Source organism: Bidens hawaiensis, unplaced genomic scaffold, assembly GCF_021521415.1.
Source record: "Bidens hawaiensis isolate Kalapana, Puna unplaced genomic scaffold, B.hawaiensis_p1.1 tig00030169_1, whole genome shotgun sequence".
NCBI lineage: Eukaryota > Viridiplantae > Streptophyta > Magnoliopsida > Asterales > Asteraceae > Bidens > Bidens hawaiensis.
In genome coordinates this window covers 203451-215349 of record NW_027495008.1, presented here as the reverse complement: position 1 = coordinate 215349, position 11899 = coordinate 203451, and positions in this window count along the sequence as shown.

Genomic DNA, 11899 nt, shown 5'->3' with positions numbered 1-11899 from the left:
TTGTTTTAACCCTGTGGATGAAACCCGGTATGTTAAGAGTTGTATATAAGTTGTTTGTCGAGCATAGTACACAATGTACGTATGTCTCGGGTCAGTTGTGTTGGGTTTTTATACAAGATTATCAAAGTTCAAGTTAACCATATTTAACAAGAAAACGCAACGGAAGCTTAGATTTTAAAACTTGTTATGAACATACCATTATGTTAAAACTAAAACCCGAAGAACAAGGATCAATATTACAAGAACAAAATGCTCACATAATGTAAGTTGTACCTTCTTATACCTTATAATAAGATGTAGGTGGATGAAGAAGATGATGTCTTCAAATGGCAAGGTTGCAAAGGAGAAACCCTCAAGCTTTGTATACCCCAAGCTTTTGTAGCAACAACACCAATTTGTGCTAGGATTTGAACACCAATTTTAGACTCACAAAACTCCCAATTTGAGGCCAATATGGCCGTGAGTTTTGAGAGAGAAGAGAGAGTTTAGAAAACTTCAAAATTACTTGAGAATTCAAAAGGGACAAGACCAAAATGCATGTAATGTGAATGGAGATAAATAAGATGGTCAACACAAGAAGACAAAACTTTTGATTGGACCAAAACCTCCACCCACATGGGGTGGCCGGTTATATTTATTTTATATATTTTTTTTTTTTTTTTTTTTTTGTTTTGTTTTAACCATTTAAAACATCTCCATTCATTTTATAAAACTCATTTTTATAAAATGTACATACATTTATATAATTATTTAACCAATTAAATAATTAATTTATATAAACAAATTATCCAGATAATTTATTTAAATCCTCAAGTGTGTTTGTTTAGAAAACCAATTTTCTAAACATGTAGTGTTCGGTATTCGTTTAATTGATCAAATCATTAAAAGAATACATTTGGTGTTGTCTAGCTTGTTATTGGGTATGACCCGACTTGGATCAAACACATTTAGCCACATTAGTATAAGTATGTGTCTCGGGCATACGTAATTCCAACAATCTCCCACTTGCACGAGATACATAGAAAATTAATGCAAGTGGTGAATACCGCCTAACAACAGTTCACCACCCCTAATGTGTTTGACGAAGTGCCATTCAATAACATCATTCCTTCAAGTCCCTTACTTGATATGATTTAGGTGAATCTATCATTATATCCCTTTGTTACTAGATGTCATGTTGGATCTAAGAGACATAGGCGATCATTCTCTTTACAATTCAACTTTATCAGGCCTTAGACATCTAAACTCTCAACACATAAGAGGAACAAATTCCATCTTGACTGTATACGCCTCTCACTATCACTTTATACTCCACCTGAGCTCATCCTTATGTACCATCTTTTACGAATAGCGAAGGGGAGAGTCAAAGTGTAATACTTGGTGAAAATCAAGACCCAGTATACATCTCAGGTCTAAGGATAATATGAAATTCTCCTTTACTCAAAATTACTAATGATCAGGTCCATTGACTCCATGTAGTAATATTGAGAGCGGGTCAGTCCAATATTCGTATCCCACAAATATCTATGAACCTTGGCAGCAAACCTATGCTCCATATTCATTCCTTATGAATATCCACCAATCCTAGTTCATAATAGTCTTGCTTCATATTTGTTCCCACAAATGTGATCGACTACGGACTTTTAGAATAAGATAACTTATTCATGGATTAAACATGCAAAATTAGAATTTAACTCAAGATTCCATAATCATATAAAAGAGTTAAATTACAAAAGTCTTTTAAACGTAAATACAAAATAGATCAAATCCAATTACTAGAATATCGAAGTCCTAAGCCACTCGCATGACGCTCATGTTTCGGTCTTTCTAGGAGCTTCGTGAATGGATCCGCAAGATTTTGATCAGTTCCAACTTTGCGAATACATATCTTTCCTTTTTCAACTTCATCCCTTATGTAGTTGAATCTCCGCTCTATGTGCCTTGTCTTTTGGTGCGAACGAGGTTCCTTGATTTGAGCAATCGCACCCTCGTTGTCACAAAAGATTTCTAGGGGGTCTTGAATGGTAGGGACCACCCCTAGATCAGAAATAAATTTCTTCAACCATGCAGCTTCCTGAGCTGCCAATGAAGCGGCGATGTATTCTGATTCTGTAGTGGACAATGCTACCACTTCCTGTTTTGAGCTCTTCCAAGAGACAGCTCCTCCATTAAGAGTGAACACATACCCAGATTGTGATCGAGAATCATCTCGATCAGTTTGGAAGCTCGCATCCGTGTAACCTTTTATAGCGAGTTCCTCCTCACCAGATCCATATATCAGAAACATATCCTTAGTTCTCCTAAGGTATTTCAATATGTTCTTAACAGCCATCCAATGACTGTTTCCTGGATTCTGTTGGTATCTGCTTGTCATGCTCAAAGCGCATGACACATCCGGTCTAGTACATATCATCGCATACATGATGGATCCTATAGCAGAAGCATATGGGATTTGTTTCATCATCTCTTGCTCACCCTTTGAGCTTGGACATTGAGCTGAACTCAATATGGTCCCTCTTTGAATAGGTACAAAACCTTTCTTGGAGTTTTCCATCTTGAACCTTTTCAAGATCTTATCAATGTATGTACTTTGGTTCAAACCTATCAAGCGCCTTGACCTATCCCTATAGATCTTTATTCCCAAAATATAGGCAGCTTCACCAAGATCCTTGATGGAAAATCTACTTCCAAGCCAAGCCTTAACGCTTTCCATGGTTGGAATGTCATTTCCAAATAGTAGAATGTCATCGACATACAATACTAAGAAGGTAATTATACTCCCACTAGCTTTCTTATACACACAAGCCTCATCAGCGTTTTTGATGAACCCAAAACTTTTGATTTCTTCATCAAAACGATGATTCCAAGTTCTAGATGCTTGTTTCAATCCATAGATTGATTTCTTTAACTTGCATACTTTATTAGGATGTTTTGGATCGACAAAACCTTCAGGCTGAACCATATAGACATCTTCCTCAAGATATCCATTTAGGAAAGCGGTCTTGACATCCATTTGCCAAATTTCATAATCATAATGTGCAGCTATGGCAAATAATATCCTAATAGACTTTAGCATTGCCACAGGCGAAAAAGTTTCATCATAATCAACCCCTTGAGTTTGAGTGAAACCCTTAGCTACAAGTCTTGCTTTATAAGTATCCAAGTTTCCATGCATATCAGTTTTTCTTTTGAAAACCCACTTACTTCCAACAGCTTTGGAGTTGAGTGGTGGTTCAACCAATTCCCAAACTTGGTTGTCATACATGGATTGCATCTCAACGTTCATGGCTTCAAGCCATTTGTCACAATCATTCTTGGACATTGCATCACGGTATGTGGTTGGTTCATCCGAATCTACCACGTAGCAACCTTCTACAAAAAATCCATATCTTTCAGGTGGATTGCTAACTCTACCAGATCTGCGAACGTTTTGTGTGTTTTGATCAACCACTTGATCACTTTCAACAACCTCTTGTTGAGTGCTAGTATCAACCAATTGTGTATCATCTTGTGGTTCTTGATCCTCATCAAGTTTCACTGTTCTACTATTAGTTCCTTCCTTAAGGAACTTAGTTTCCAAGAACTTACCCTTTCGAGCAATAATAACATTTTGCTCACTAGGATCGTAAAAGTAATATCCTAAATCATCTTTAGGATAACCTATAAAGATACACTTAGTGGATCGGACTTCTAATTTGTTTGGGGTGTATTGCTTTACATAAGCTTCACAACCCCAAACTCTTAAGAATGATAGCGATGGAGCCTTTCCATGCCATATTTCAAAAGGTGTCTTCTCCACTTTCTTGGTTGGAGCCATATTCAATATGCGAACAGCGGAAAGTAAAGCATAGCCCCAAAATGATAGAGGTAAAGTGCTTCTAGCCATCATCGATCGAACCATATCTAATAGGGTACGATTTCTCCTTTCAGACACACCATTATGTTGTGGTGTTCCAGGTGGAGTAAGTTGTGAAATAATTCCACAACTCTTAAGATGATCTTGAAAAACACCACTTAGGTATTCACCTCCTCTATCACTACGAAGTACTTTGATTGTGGTCTTGAGTTGTCTTTCTACTTCAGTTTTGAAGTCTTTGAACATTTCAAAAGCTTCATCTTTGTGTTTCAATAAGTACACATAACCATATCGACTATAATCGTCAATAAAGGTAATGAAGTATCTTTCACCATTCCTAGTCATTGGTCTAAAAGGACCACATACATCCGAATGTATGATACCCAATAATTCTTTTGACCTTTCAAAAGTTTTATTAAAGGGTTGCTTTGTCATTTTGCCTTGTAAACAAGATTCACATACATCAAATGAATCATACTCATTTGTTTCTAGAATACCACTCTTGCGAAGAGTTTGCATGCGATTCTTGCTTATATGTCCAAGGCGACAATGCCAAAGATAGGAATCACCCAAGTCCTTCTTGAGTTTCTTGGTGTTGACATTGTACATTGAACTACTATGTGACGTACCAATTTGATCTATTTCATATATACCATTCATGGGTATAGCTTTAAAATAAAATATGCCATTCATCAAAACATGAATATCATAATCTATAAATTTAAGATCAAAGCCACATTGTTTTAAAAGGGACACGGAAATAATGTTTCTCCTTAACTTAGGAGCATACAAAACATTCTTCAAAATTACTTCCAAACCACTTGGAAGATTTAATATGTAGTCTCCTTGGGCTTGGACTTCAACTCTTGCTCCATTGCCCATAAAGAGACTAATGTCCCCTTTGTTGAGTTGTTTACTTCTTTTGAACCCCTGCAACAAATTGCAAATGTGAGTTCCACATCCGGTATCAAGTACCCATGTATTTGAAGAAATAACATTTAGTTCAATATGTATAGTAAAGATAATACCTGAGGTATGCCCCGCATCCCTCTTATCTTTTAACGCTTTGAGATAGGTCGGACAATTCCTTTTCCAATGACCTATCTCTCCACACTCAAAGCATGGATCTTGCGCCGCAACCTTTTGCTTCTTTTCCTTCGGTTTGATGGGCGTGATGGCTTTCCTCTTTCCCTTTCCTCGGACGTGGCCCTTGCCCTTAGCAACACTTGCTTTGGGGTTGGAGTTATGTCCCCTTTTTCCTTCATCGATTGTTAGAACGGGTAAAGCCTTTTTACCCATTCCCGCTTCGGCCGTTCTTAGCATTGCGTGAAGCTCACCAATGCTTTTGTCCCACCCATTCATGTTATAATTCATGACAAAGGTTTCAAACCTTTTGGTCAAAGAGTTGAGGATCAAATCCGTAGCCAACTCATTAGACACGGGACAATTCAACCTACGAAGCTTTTCGATGTAGCTTTTCATCTTTAGGACATAAGATGAGACGGTTTGGGTTTCCTCCATACGACATGCATGAAACGCTCGAACCGTTTCGAAACGTTCCGCTCTAGCTTGTTGAAGGAATATTTCCTTCAATTGAGTTATCATGTCGTATGCCCCATGATGCTCGAAATCCTTTTGGATTTCGGGAATCATAGTCCCCAACATGAGGCAAGAGGCTTGCACCGAATCTTTGGTGTAATTGACCCAATCGTTATAAGCCTCCTCATCTTCCACGTTAGGCTCATCGGGAATGGGATCGTCTAAGACATATGATATCTCTTCTTGTTTGAGAACTATTCTCAAGTTGCGATACCAATCCATAAAGTTATTATGGTTTAGACGATCCTTTTCAAGGATGGTTCTTAAGGATAGGTTACGGGTGTTATGGGTAGAGGTGTTTGCATTGTTAGTGGCCATCTACAAAATTTAACAAAGTTCTATTTAGTATTATAATCAATTTAATTATTAATACCCTTTTATTTCAGATTTTAAAATAATAATTAAATTCTAGAATCCAACGATAAATCAAATTTCGGTTAGGTGACCTTTATCCCGTTATTTGATTTAACAAGGTAGTCAACCTTGACAATTGCAACCCTTTGCAACTTCTAGAGGTATGGGACCATTCGAAATCCTTATTTCGTGTTGGCATGTTTATCCCATCAACACCATTGGATCCCATGCTTAGGTGACCTTTATCACATGGTTTCCAATTCAAGTCGTCCTACTTGTATAAACATGTAAGATTAACATACAAGTGGTTAGGTGACCTTTATCCCACAAATATGTTAATATTACCCTAAGTATATTAGTTTGCTCAAAATGGTTAGGTGACCTTTATCCCATTTAAAGTTCCCTAATACGTTAAGTGTCATACAAAAGGATGGTGTTAGACTTGTTTCCTTGGTAATTTGAAAAAGGGATTTTAAATTTTCAAATATTCTAGTTGAAAAACATTATGCCATATCCTAACATGCATTTAGAAATATGGCGATTTTGAAAACCAATTTTCAAGGTTCTAGTTATAATAAAACCAATTTTATTATAGGTGAGTGATCGCTTAGTTTTAATAAACCCATTTAATTAAACTAATTGACGCGATATTACCAAATATATATTAGAACCCGTTTTATGCTTGTTGTCGTTCCTATGTGACGGTTTGGATATCCTAATATCTATCAACCACACATTACATTAAGTAAAACAAACAACCAAGCATACACATGCAAAATATAGTCATAACCGAAAACCGCTAAATTTGACCATACTTGTTAGCCGAAACAAGTATAGGTCATAAGTCACACCTAAGGGACAAAACATGACACAAGGATGGAATGTTGACTCCCACTTGATCTTGCATCCAAATGCTTCAAGTATCCTTTCCAAGTTGTTGTGTTCTTGTTGGGCTTGTTAATGGGCTCCAAACTTCCAAAAGTCTTCTTGGGCCCAAGAGTGAAATTTATGGGCCTAATGGGCTTGAATCCCATGATGGGCCGGTGAGGCCCAACAAGCCCAAAATTTCGGCCCAAGGCCCAAATCCACCAATTCTTGCATCTTCAATTTTTACAACATGTATCCTAATACATATTTTTCTAAAATGAAGAAAATGCAACTAATCTACTTATTACATACCATTTATGAACAAATAAATTACACAAGCCTAAAATTATGAATTATTACAACCATATTGAATAATAAACATAATCAACATACACAAAACAACAATCAACACATCCAAGGTCTAGGTTTCGGTTATGACACATCCAAACATACCAAATGTTCTAAGCATGCATCCTAAGCAACCAATGCCCAAAATATCACAAAGACAAAAGGTGCCCCCCCCCCCAAGAGGCTACGGCCACCCCCCCAAAATATTTACAATTTTGATATTTCAACATCCAAATGTTAAATGGTTTCCTAAGATCTTTCCATGCATGTCAAGATCTTACAAAACCATGAGGGGTAAAATCCACCAAATTTTCGGACCCCTTTTTCACCCATGAAAAAACCCGAAATTTAGGAACATGTAAGGAGCATAAGTCCTTGTAACCGGCTCTTGATGCCATTGTTGGGTTTTTATACAAGATTATCAAAGTTCAAGTTAACCATATTTAACAAGAAAACGCAACGGAAGCTTAGATTTTAAAACTTGTTATGAACATACCATTATGTTAAAACTAAAACCCGAAGAACAAGGATCAATATTACAAGAACAAAATGCTCACATAATGTAAGTTGTACCTTCTTATACCTTATAATAAGATGTAGGTGGATGAAGAAGATGATGTCTTCAAATGGCAAGGTTGCAAAGGAGAAACCCTCAAGCTTTGTATACCCCAAGCTTTTGTAGCAACAACACCAATTTGTGCTAGGATTTGAACACCAATTTTAGACTCACAAAACTCCCAATTTGAGGCCAATATGGCCGTGAGTTTTGAGAGAGAAGAGAGAGTTTAGAAAACTTCAAAATTACTTGAGAATTCAAAAGGGACAAGACCAAAATGCATGTAATGTGAATGGAGATAAATAAGATGGTCAACACAAGAAGACAAAACTTTTGATTGGACCAAAACCTCCACCCACATGGGGTGGCCGGTTATATTTATTTTATATTTTTTTTTTTTTTTTTTTTTTTTGTTTTGTTTTAACCATTTAAAACATCTCCATTCATTTTATAAAACTCATTTTTATAAAATGTACATACATTTATATAATTATTTAACCAATTAAATAATTAATTTATATAAACAAATTATCCAGATAATTTATTTAAATCCTCAAGTGTGTTTGTTTAGAAAACCAATTTTCTAAACATGTAGTGTTCGGTATTCGTTTAATTGATCAAATCATTAAAAGAATACATTTGGTGTTGTCTAGCTTGTTATTGGGTATGACCCGACTTGGATCAAACACATTTAGCCACATTAGTATAAGTATGTGTCTCGGGCATACGTAATTCCAACAAGTTGTTTGTATATGTTAATGTTTATGTCAAAAAAAAAAATTCAAAGAAAAACTCAAAAAGAGTCGATGTTTTAGTTAGTATCGTTTGTAACTAATTGTGAGTGAGTTGTTTATTTGTTGAATAAATTGGGTTTCATCCACCATAAGTCACTAAATAAATCCGCTTCCACACCCTAACCTAAGCCACAACAAAACCCTTAGTTCTATTCTCCATGCAACCGGTGGGTAATGGGTGGAGATATGACTTGCTTCCAAGCTTATTACATTGTGTTCATACTTGGTATTGAGGGCAGAGAGATACTAGCACATTTTATGCTGGTCCAGATATTAAACCGAGAGGAGAGATGTTATATTATGAGGGGTGTGATCATGTGTGCCCTAACCGGAAACAAAGTACACTCGTTTGGGTGGTTCCATAGTTTTAAATTTTAACATCAAATTATTTGGTGGGTTAGCAAGTGAACTAGTGCACACGATAAAAATAAGGGAATAGGGTATGACTTGGGACCTTAACTGAACCGGTTTTGTGGTAAGATTGGTGGATACAAGATGAATGAAATAGAAAGTTTTTGTTTGAGATGTTGCTTGGGGGGCAAGCAACGATTAATTGTGGTAATGTGACGGGTGGTCCATGGGACAACCCTTAATTGATTTAAAACCGTAATAATCATGATTTGAATTTGTTTATTTTGTGAAATTAGATAACTACGGTATGATTGGTGAATTGTAGGCTCAAAGGAGGTTCTGGGGCTATTATGGAGTATACCGAGGCAACCGAATGAGTTGAAGATGCGAGAGAGGTCATATGAAGTGAAAACGGGAAGGCAAGGTCAAAGTCAACCGTGGCTCACGGTCACCACCGTGAGCCACGGTCCAATATTGACAAAAACGACAGAGGCCACCGTACTGTGGCACTCTGTCTCACCGTGAAGACCACCGTGACCCACGGTTCAACCGTGGGCCACGGTCCAGCTGAAGATGAAATACACCGTGACTCACGGTGTGAACCGTGGGCCACGGTTCATGTCGTAACTGCCATTTTATTTTCTTATTTCAATCGGTTTTTGGCTAGACTTTTCATTATCTTTCATTCTAAACAAGCAAGAGACGAATTTTGGAGATTGAGAACAAGACTTTGGTGATTATAATCAATCATTTGGGTTTATTATTCATTCGATTTCTTAATGGATGTGATGTTTAATCAAACTATGAGTGGCTAATCATCTTTATGTTCTCTCCCGAATTGTAAGGGTTTCAATTGATTTCTTGTTATTCGTTTATGTTATTTGTGGGATAGTGTTTTGATTCGATGATTAAATTACTATGGTGATTATGATTTTGATTAGTAATTGTTAATATAGTGTAAATCCGTGTTCTTGATTATTTGTTCTCGGTGCCATAGGCAATCGGGATTTAGTATAAGAGAATTAGGGTTATCTATATAAAACTGATTATTGAGTGACAACCTTGTGTTTTCATAATTCAAGTACTTAGTCCTCTTTTATCACTGTCAAACGCATTTTCACGAACTATGTTTATGTAGTTCATCCCTCAAGTAAACGTAACTGTATCACTATTGAAAACCTGAAATCGGGAGAGAGCATTCTTTCTTATGTTGTTTAAAGCTCGTTTATTGTTTTAGTTATTGTCGTTAATCAAAACCAAACAACCAACTCATTGAAGTTAATTTTTGCATTTAGTTTAATATAGTTTAATTATAAAACTACTTAGTAATAGACTTTCCACAAATTCCCTGTGTTCGATACCCACTTACTGCTATCTACTTAGTTGTATTTGGTTTATTTTTGAGTGAGTCTTCGACCTCACGTCAAGCTTCAACATCATTAGAACTTGAAAATATTGGAATTGCCAAATGATCTTCAAAGTATGCTCGAACCAGGTCTTCGTCTATGTGTTCAGTTGATGGAGTAAATGAATTAAATAAACTATCGTAGTCAAACATCCAATCGGGACCTTTCCATTGAGGAGGAGTTGTGTACTTTTGACAGTCCACATGGTACCACTCTTCAACACAACCGGATGTAAAGTTGAATAACCTTTTCTTTGGAGATGCATATCCCAAGAAATATCCTTCGGTAACTTTTATTTCAAATTTACCCGCATCCTTCGTCAGCAGTCAACAATGCTTGTGTTCCAGAAGCAGATGGTTTCTTTCCAGAAGATGTATCAGCATAATTACCCCTTTCAAGAGAATAACTTCTATCTTGACTTCGAGGACCAGTGTACTCCTTCTTTGGTTTGTCACACTCTTTTGAAAAGTGTCCAAACTCTTGACAGTTAAAACACTCAACTTTCAGCTTATCAAAACCAACCATCTTGTTCAATGATGGAAGATCTTTGTCAGTTCTATACATGAATTTCTTCATTTTTCTTACTATCATTGCCATATTCCATTTTAAATCCATGAGCTCCAAATCATCAGGATCGATTTGGTCATAATCTTCATCGGTTAACTCACTTGTGGCATTTTCTCCCAACCAAAGTCTCATAAGAAGTCAAGAAATCACACAAAAAGGCAAAATTTTGTTCAGACTCTTTCATATTCACATTAGGTGGTGCTGAGAATTGATTTGCAGTAGCCAAAGTTCCAGAACCTCCAGAGGAACCATAAGCACCAAAAGTCAAGAATCATGCACGTGGATCACTATAAATTGTTGTTGCATTTTCATTTGCATTCTGAGTGAGAAATGCAGTGATTGGAGATATTGTCGAGCTTAAAGGTATACTTCCACCATAGAAAGCTGGATCTTGACTTTCCTTAGATGACTTTTTACACTTTAGATCATATTCCCGAGCTTCAGTCTTTTGTATAAACTAAGAAGCAGTCAAATCTTCATTTTTGAAATAATTATTCTCCTTCAACACCATCAAGAATGTTGAGTATGAACTAGGTAAAGCACCTTTACCCGCATCTATCTTGTCAGATTCAGAAGGTTTAATCTTTAACTTGTCCATTTCAGCAATTAAATTATTGAAACGAGTTGTCATTTTTTCAACAGTTTCACCTTTGAGTAAGTTAAAGTTTCTGAGTTGAAACTTTAACATTACTTTCTTACTTTCCTCAGTATTATCCATGCTTCTCATTCGAATGTGTTGAAACAAAGAAGCACTAATCTTGATGCTTCCAACTTGATGGAATATATTATCAGGTAATGCCATAGTAAGAGTCGAATACGCTTTTGTTTCGATTTCCAAAGCCTTCTTTTACTCTTGCGAATATTGTGAAATAGCCTTAGGAGTAAAAACAGTAGTCTCATCACCAATCATAGGTACAGTGTACACTTAATCAAGACAATATTAATAGTCAGGATGAACAGAACCAAGATGAGCAAGAAAACGTGGTTCCCATTTTGCAAAGTCACTGAATTTCATTAGTCGTGGGCATTTAGAATGAGATCCAATTTTGGAATCGAATTGTAACATTTGCTGCATGAGTACATTCTGAGAAGCTAATGCATACAAACAAGCCATTGTAAAGTTTAACAATAATTCAAACTTCAAGGACTGAAATTGAATGATTTATAACGAACTGTGAACAGTGATTTGTAATGAATTGGA